General features: G+C 39.7%; 1 long non-coding RNA gene across 1 annotated transcript; it reads right to left on the bottom strand.

Moving 5' to 3' along the window:
- Positions 1–1,027: 1,027 nt before the first annotated feature.
- LOC148292896 (uncharacterized) lies at positions 1,028–2,966 on the bottom strand. The gene is made up of 4 exons (XR_015837153.1): positions 1,915–2,966; positions 1,597–1,663; positions 1,373–1,418; positions 1,028–1,300 (listed from the first exon to the last, which is right to left on the bottom strand). It is a non-coding gene; the product is annotated as an uncharacterized LOC148292896 (long non-coding RNA).
- Positions 2,967–8,734: the final 5,768 nt, after the last annotated feature.

Raw genomic sequence — 8,734 nt, forward strand, 5'->3', positions numbered from 1 at the left:
GCATATGCTTATATGTCAGGTTGGAGTACACAAGGAAAATTGGATTGCCCATGTTGTGGGTTCGATACCTCACATCTTAGTTTACGTCATGGCTCCAAGCAATGTTATATGGGTCATCGACGTTTCTTACAATTAGATCACCCATGGCGTAATCAGAGGATGCAGTTTGATAATACAAGAGAGAAGAGGGTTGCTCCAACTAGACCATTAGGCATTGATATGATAAATGAACTTAGTGAATTGAGAGAAATAACCCATGCTAAGAATGGAACAAAGCAAACAATAGCTGGGTTTGGAAAGACTCACAATTGGAAGAAACATAGTATCTTTTTCAAATTGCCTTATTGGAAAACTCTTTCGTTGCGGCATAATTTGGATGTTATGCACATTGAGAAGAACGTATTTGAAAATGTGATTGGCACAGTGATGAACATTGATGGTAAGACAAAAGATTCGTTAAATCCTCACCTTGATCTTTAAGAAATGGGTATAAGATCAAAACTTCATCCTATAGAAGAGGGTGATAAGATTATTTGGCATAAAGTTGATTACGAGCTATCAAACGATGATAAGAAAGCTGTATTTCAATGGGTGATGATCAAGGGGCGGAAAAGTCAATACAACCGCCCCTAACAAAAGGAGGGGCAGAAGTGGTAAACGCCCCTATAACTAGTGCCACTACTAATAAATAGGGGCGGAAAGGTCATTAAAACTGCCCCTAATGTTGTGTGTGCCACATTGGCAATTCATTCTCGAAAAGACAATAGAGGCGCCTATTAACGCCCCTACTATTGATTGATAATGAATTATTATTAATTATTAGAGCACATTTATAGGCCCCTAATGTATTTAAAATTCATAAACAGATTTACATCCACCTCTAATCCATATAATCCAGGAGCATATCCATTCGTTCATTTTTTTTTTTTGCTGGAAATTTTTTAATTTGTTATAATCAACATTTAATTGGTGATTCAAACACATTCTAACTAATTAATTGTAGAAAATTAAATACTTGTGTAGAACATCAAATATATTTTCATAGATATGTCAAACAGTAAGGAGGCTCAAGCCATTCAAACAATATAACCAAATATCCAAGTACCACAAGCATCCAAAGCCACCAAACAATAGTAGATAACAAAGTATCAAATAAGTACCCGACATCCAAACCCATCCCAAAAAGTGCTAAAATAAGAGCAGGACTATGAGCCCTTCAATTTGAAGACATGGAATTTTGCAAGATGTCTTCATGGAGCATCTCTCAAGATAAGGCATTGGCCGGTAAGGTTGATGAATGCTGCAGTAAACTCAAATTAAACTAAATCATACACAAATCTGCAGCTAGTCCAAAAATATATGAAATCCTCACCTATCTGCAAATTCATAATCCCAGAAGAAATTGAAAAGTCGAAAACCTGCACAGATCACAGCCCCAAATTGAAAATATAAATTAGCAAAACTCAAACACTAAATAATAAAAAATTCTTTGGTCTATACAAAACCAATTTTCAAGTACACCAAAAACAGAAAACGAAGCTATCAGAAATTAATAACCTAACCATTTTTAACAATCCATATACAAATTTCTCGTACCTTCAGCTGTCAATTACTCTCAACTTAAACTATAAAATCGCCACTTTCAAAGGTCAATAACACAACCCTTGCAAATAAAACCAAAACCCAAATGAATTAGTAGTCTCGAGATCTCAGAAGAGTCAATAAACAAAGATAAACAATGAGAACATCGGCAACAAGTTCCCAAATTTAACCCTAAAATCAAATTGAAGAAACTTCAATTGATTTGCTCAAAACTATTTACCATAATCCAAAACAAACACCAAACCCTAGATTTCTTTACACATGACAGAACTATAAATTGATTAAAAGTAGGGCAGGAAGAAAGGGGCTTACCTGTCACCGTGGTCCGTGGTGATGGAGCCATTGGAGAGAACATCGAGCCTCAGTGGTGAGAGGAAGAGAGACTATAGCCGAACAGAGGAGTGAGCCACGCGAGAGAGAAGAGAACGGTGGGTGAGGGGAATAGAAGATTTTTGTTTTTTGGTCTGGGGGGAGAAGATGTTAAAGTATTAGGTACTGATTTGGATTTTAGGGAGAAAAAGGGAAGGAGATGAGAGAAGGAGCTGGAAGAATATATGTTTCTGCAGAAAAACGTATTAGCTGCTGTGCTAAAAAGCTCAGCTATATTTCTCTTCTTTTTATCAAACGATTTACATCAGCAAAGGTACAAAATTGAACCACCAATGTGTGTATGACACTTGGCAATTTCCTATAGGCATTTGAGCCACACAAAATTCTCCTAGCAGAAAATACATCTAAGCTGTTACTTAGACATTCCAGCTGTAAGCAGTAAAACAGTAACAGTAAATCAGTAAACCAATTTACACATCAACACTCCCTTCTAAATGGTTTGCTGATTTCACTCCGAGTAGCTCTCTTAGAATGCAGAACCTTTCCTTTGGTAATGCCTTCGTGAAGATGTCTGCAACTTGATCTTGACCTTTGCAATAGATTAGATCCACCACTCCTTCTTGAATTGCATCTCTGATGAAATGGAACTTTCTTCCTATGTGCTTTGACCTTTGATGGAACACTGGATTCTTAGACATAGCTATAGCTGATGTGTTGTCACACATGATTGGTGTAGCTTCAAGTTGTTCTTCTCCAAAATCTCCTAGCACAAATCTTAGCCAAATTGCTTGAGTTGTTGCTTCTGCAGCACTGACATATTCAGCCTCTGCAGTTGATAAAGCAACACTGTTTTGCTTCACTGAGGCCCAAGAAAATGCACCACTGCCAAATGAAAAAGCATACCCAGATGTGCTTTTCATATCCTCCTTTGAACCACTCCAATCACTATCGCAAAAACCAATTAAGACAGCAGATTTTCCAGACACATATTCAATGCCAAAATCCAGAGTTCCTTGTACATACCTCAATACTCTTCTTGCAGTGCCAAAGTGCTTCTTTGAGGGACCATGCATAAAACGGGCAAGCAAACTAGCTGAATACATGATGTCAGGCCTAGTTGCTGTAAGATACAGCAAACTCCCCACAATTTTCCTATAGGTCTCCTCATCTGCAAGCTCACTTTCATCTTCTCTTTTGAGTTTCTCTGTTGGAACTAGTGGTGTGCTCACTGGTTTGCAGTCCTTTAAACCAAATCTGTTAAGTAGAGTCTTGGCATACTTCTGTTGATGAATGAAGATTCTCCCTTCTTTCTGGATTACTCCCATTCCAAGGAAGTGATGCAACAAGCCAAGATCAGTCATCTCATACTTGTTCATCATATCCTCCTTGAACTCTTTCAACATCTCATTGCAACTTCCAGTGTAAACAATATCATCTACATATATTGACACAATAACTGTACCCATACCTTCTTTGATCTTCACATACAGAGTAGCTTCGCTTATACTCCTCTGAAATCCACACTTGAGTAGATGAGTATCAATTTCACCATACCAGGCCCTTGGTGCCTGCTTCAAGCCATAAAGGGCCTTCTTTAACTTATAAACCTTGTCTTCTTCTCCCTTAACTTCAAAACCTTCAGGTTGCTCGATGTAAACTTCCTCCTTCAACACTCCATTTAGAAATGCTGATTTCACATCCAATTGGAAAAGTTTCCAATTCCTTTGAGCAGCCAGAGCAATTAGAGTTCTAATTGTATCCAATCTTGCCACTGGAGCAAAAGTTTCGTTGAAATCTACTCCTGGCTTCTGTGTGTATCCCTTAGCTACAAGCCGTGCCTTGTGCTTTTGGATAGAACCATCAAGATTCAGCTTTGTCTTGAAGATCCATCTCACACCCACAACTGGTTTGTTACCAGGTCTGTTAATCATCTCCCATGTAGAATTTTTCTCGATCATTGTGATCTCTTCTCTCATAGCTTGATTCCAAGCCTCATCTTGAGTTGCTTCAGCAAAGTTTTCAGGTTCGACAATGCTTACTTTGCATTGTGCAAAGATGTCATTTAGACTCTTCCACTTCACAGGTGTGTGATCATAAAGTTCAGAAGTTTCAGCTTCATTTGATGTAGATCGGGTACTTGGTGAGGCATCATTTGATGGAGATCGGGCATATGGAGAAGATAGAGTTTGATTAGGAGACTCAAACTCCATCTCACCTTCAGTCATCCCTGTTTCCTCACTATTGTTCCAAGAAATTGACATGTGCACATCTTCATTTGTTTCCCAATTCCATAGAGATTTCTCATCAAATATCACACTTCTTGACACAATTACTTTCTGAGTTCTCAAGTTAAACACCCTGTACCCTTTCTCACAGGTTCCATATCCAACAAAGACTCCTTTCTCACCAGTTTCTTCCAACTTATGCCTATGCTGAGATGGAATATGAGTATAGCAGAGAGAACCAAACACTCTCATATGCTTTACTCCAGGTTTTCTTCCACTGAATGCTTCAAACGGGGTCTTGTTCTTAAGAGCACTTGTAGGACACCTATTAAGAATGTAGACTGTAGTGTTAACTGCTTCTCCCCAGAACTTGGTAGGCATTCTCTTTTCATGAAGCATTGTTCTAGCCATCTCCACAATGGTTCTATTCTTCCTCTCTGCAACTCCATTTTGTTGAGGAGAATAGGCCACTGTTAATTGCCTTTCAAGCCCCAAGTCTTCACAAAACTTGCTGAATTCTGTTGAAGTGTATTCACCACCTCTATCTGACCTTATCTTCTTGATCTGAAATCCACTTTGCAACTCCACCATGGCTTTAAATCTTTTGAACACTGAGAAAACACTTGATTTGTGTTGCAAAAAGAACACCCAACACATCCTTGTATGATCATCAATGAAAGTGAGGAAATATCTGTTTCCTCCAATTGTAGTGACCTGCATCGGGCCACACACATCTGAGTGTACTAACTCCAATGGTTGTGAAGCTCTCCACACTTCAGTTCTGTCAAATGCTTCTCTGTGAGCCTTGCCCGTAGCACAACCCTCACACACATCTCTAAAACTTTCCAACTTAGGGAGTCCAACCACCATTTCTTTATCTTGTAGCATCTTCAGACTAACATAGTTCAAGTGACCAAATCTTCTATGCCATTTCCATGAGTGATCCTCAACTTCTGCTTTATTTGCCATCACGGGGTTCATGAATTCAAACTTCATAGGGAAGCATCTATTCCCTTTCATTGGAACATTAGCCACCAGCTCTTTCATTTCCTTATCAGCATATATGTTCACCATGGAATCACCAAATACTAGCCAATAGCCATGCTCAATCATTTGTCCAACACTTAGAAGATTTTCATCTAAGCCCGGTACAATCATCACTTCTTGTATGTATCTGGGACCATCCTTCAGCTCAATTACAAGGGTCCCTTTTCCAGAAGCTTGAACCAATTCCCCTGTTCCCATCTTCACCTTGCACTTCAAGCTCCTATCAATGTTAGAGAGTAGTGACTCGTGAGCTGTCATATGGTTACTGCACCCACTATCAATATACCAAGCACCAAAGTCAGTTGGCTTTGACAGCGAATGAGAGGCATAGAACATGTTGGTTGTCTCCGATGTTTGATTCTCTGCAAAATGAGCAACTGGTCCAGCCTTGTTCTGTATATTGCTAGAGCAATTCCTAGCAATGTGACCAAATTTGCTGCATCGATGACACTTAACTTTATCTTTGAACCAACATTCACCATAATGCAACTTGTTACAGTGTTTGCAAGTTCCTTTGTTCTGATCATTCTTGTTAGATTGATCACCCCTCCAGTTTTCATTCTTCCCACTCGAATTGGGTTTATCTTCCCACTTCTTTCCTTTATTCTTCCAATTCTTCTTGGATTGACCACTGCCTGCAGAAGATGAGGAGTTGGCTCCCTTCATACTCATACTAGCAAATGCCTTCTCAACAATATTTTCAGAGTGTCTCTCAAGCCTTTGCTCGAACACCTTCAGGGTGGCCACAACCTCCTGAACTTCTATTGTATCCAAATCCTTGGTCTGTTCAATGACCGTGCAAACAGGGTCATAAGTCTTAGTAAGACTTATCAACAATTTTTGCACAATTCTACTCTTACATAACTCTCCTTCAGAGTTTTTAATTTGGGCACCCATGCTCTTCATTTCATTTATCAATTCAAATAGTCTAGTCAAATAAGCAGATAGAGATTCATCTTCACGCATACGAGTATACTCAAAATCTCTTCTCAAACCTTGTAGTTTGACTGACCTAACACGCTCATCTCCTCTGTATTCTTGCTGTAACAGATCCCAAGCTCCTTTTGCAGTCACCTCATTTGAAATTCTGGGGAAGAGCTCATCTGAAACAGCTCTTTGGATGAGATCCAGTGCCTTTGCATCTTGCTTCAAGAGCTCAGACAACAACGACTTGTCTGATGTCTCCGTCTCCTTCTTCTTGCCTTTTGGATCTGGAATTGGTACACCTTCTTCAACCAATTCCCAGATTCCGTACGATCTGAGAATCGTCTTCATACGAATCCTCCAAAGCTCGTAGTTTTCTCCATTGAATATTGGAGTTCGTGACTCCCTTCCAACCGAACCAGCCATGTGAGACTGAATCGATTTAGGATATGAAGATTTTGCGTTGAAATCTTCAAATACCCGCAGCGGAATCGACACCCAGATTCAAGAACGAACCTGGCTCTCTGATACCATGTTGAATTTTTTTGGATCTGCCCGATGGGTCCCACTCTAACAACATCGATACTGTCCCCACTTTACCACCTGCCCAATCCGTCAGGTGTGAGGTTTTACCACAAAAGGCCTCGATATTAGTTAGAGTGGAGTAATTCTATTTAAACCCATTTCATTTCTTTCACCCAACCGATGTGGGATTCCAACACTCCCCCTCACGTGTAATCACACGTGAAGATCCACACATCGGCAATTGAAACTCAGAGGTCGGCTCTCGTTGGGCCCACTTGTTTTCAATGGAACTCAGAGGTCGGCTCTTTTCAAGCTTTGTTGGCCTTCCGACTTGTTTCTCTCTTCTTCTTCTTTTTTTTTCTTTTTTTTCTTTTTTTTTTGTGTGGCTCAAATGCCTATAGGAAATTGCCAAGTGTCATACACACATTGGTGGTTCAATTTTGTACCTTTGCTGATGTAAATCGTTTGATAAAAAGAAGAGAAATATAGCTGAGCTTTTTAGCACAGCAGCTAATACGTTTTTCTGCAGAAACATATATTCTTCCAGCTCCTTCTCTCATCTCCTTCCCTTTTTCTCCCTAAAATCCAAATCAGTACCTAATACTTTAACATGGTATCAGAGCCGAGGCCTGTACAAAAAAACAAAAAAACAAAAAAAACAAAAAAAACAAAAAAAAGAAGAAGAGAGAAACAAGTCGGAAGGCCAACGAAGCTTGAAAAGAGCCGACCTCTGAGTTCCATTGAAAACAAGTGGGCCCAACGAGAGCCGACCTCTGAGTTTCAATTGCCGATGTGTGGATCTTCACGTGTGATTACACGTGAGGGGGAGTGTTGGAATCCCACATCGGTTGGGTGAAAGAAATGAAATGGGTTTAAATAGAATTACTCCACTCTAACTAATATCGAGGCCTTTTGTGGTAAAACCTCACACCTGACGGATTGGGCAGGTGGTAAAGTGGGGACAGTATCGATGTTGTTAGAGTGGGACCCATCGGGCATATCCAAAAAAATTCAACAGAAGATTGAGCTAGAGATTGTTTTTAGGGTTTGGGTTTAGGGAAAATTTAAAATATCCCCGCCTCTCATTTTAATTTTCCACGCACGAGTGAACATAGAACTTGGAAAAGAAGGTGGGGTGAAGGGGGAAGGGGGAGAAGAACGATTGCTAAAGAAAGGAAAGAGAGAGAATTGGTATTAGGTAGTGAAAATAGTAATAATATATTAATATTAGGGGCAGAATAAAAAAATAATAAATATAATATAACTACTAGGGGCGCTTGTTGGGGTCCTTATTGATTCCATGTGCCAGCTGTAGCTACACATTCAGTAGGGGCGCTTTTGTCTGCCTCAAATATTGCTAATAGGGGCACATAGTTTTTCCGCCCCTAATTCATCATTAATAGGGGCATCTGAATTATCCATATTTTCAGCATCTGGTAAAGCTTTTGGGAAAAGTGAATTAAGGGAGATGAGTATTGAGCTTCACAGGGTTGCCACATATTATGTCTTAACAAATAATGATGATTCGGAGCCTTTTATTTAGTAAGAAATCTTCACACTCATTGAGAGAATATGACCATACATTAACTTGTTTGTTAACATATGCATTGTTATCTCATGCGTGTAGAGAACATAAAAATTATCTAGTCCACTCTGGAGTCCAGGATGTGGATGGGACACATAGCCATCAATTTGCCAATTGCAATTTCACTTTAAGTGTTGGGATCATATAAGGGTCATTGAAAATATATATTTTTCTTGTAGATTGAACAACTATATATATACAAGGACGGGAAAATGAGTAAGGAAATGCTTGCTTTGGCACATGGTCCTGAAAGGCAAGCCACTTACTATTCTGGTTTAGGTTCCATACTGTTTGGGGTGGTAGAAATCCACCTAACTTGGGCAACTTCGGAAAGTACAAAAATTGGCCAGGCAAAAGAAGAATATGCGCCCGGGCCTTGCTCAATTGAGGCTGGGCTTTATTTCAAGCGTAACTGGAGATTGAAGGCGGCCGAGTGTGTTCGAAGCACGGCTAGAGTGCAGTCGGGTTTTTTCCAAAGGACATGTGGCCGAATTCT

This window comes from Prunus avium, chromosome 7, assembly GCF_965620075.1.
Source record: "Prunus avium chromosome 7, drPruAviu1.hap1.1, whole genome shotgun sequence".
NCBI classification, from domain to species: domain Eukaryota; kingdom Viridiplantae; phylum Streptophyta; class Magnoliopsida; order Rosales; family Rosaceae; genus Prunus; species Prunus avium.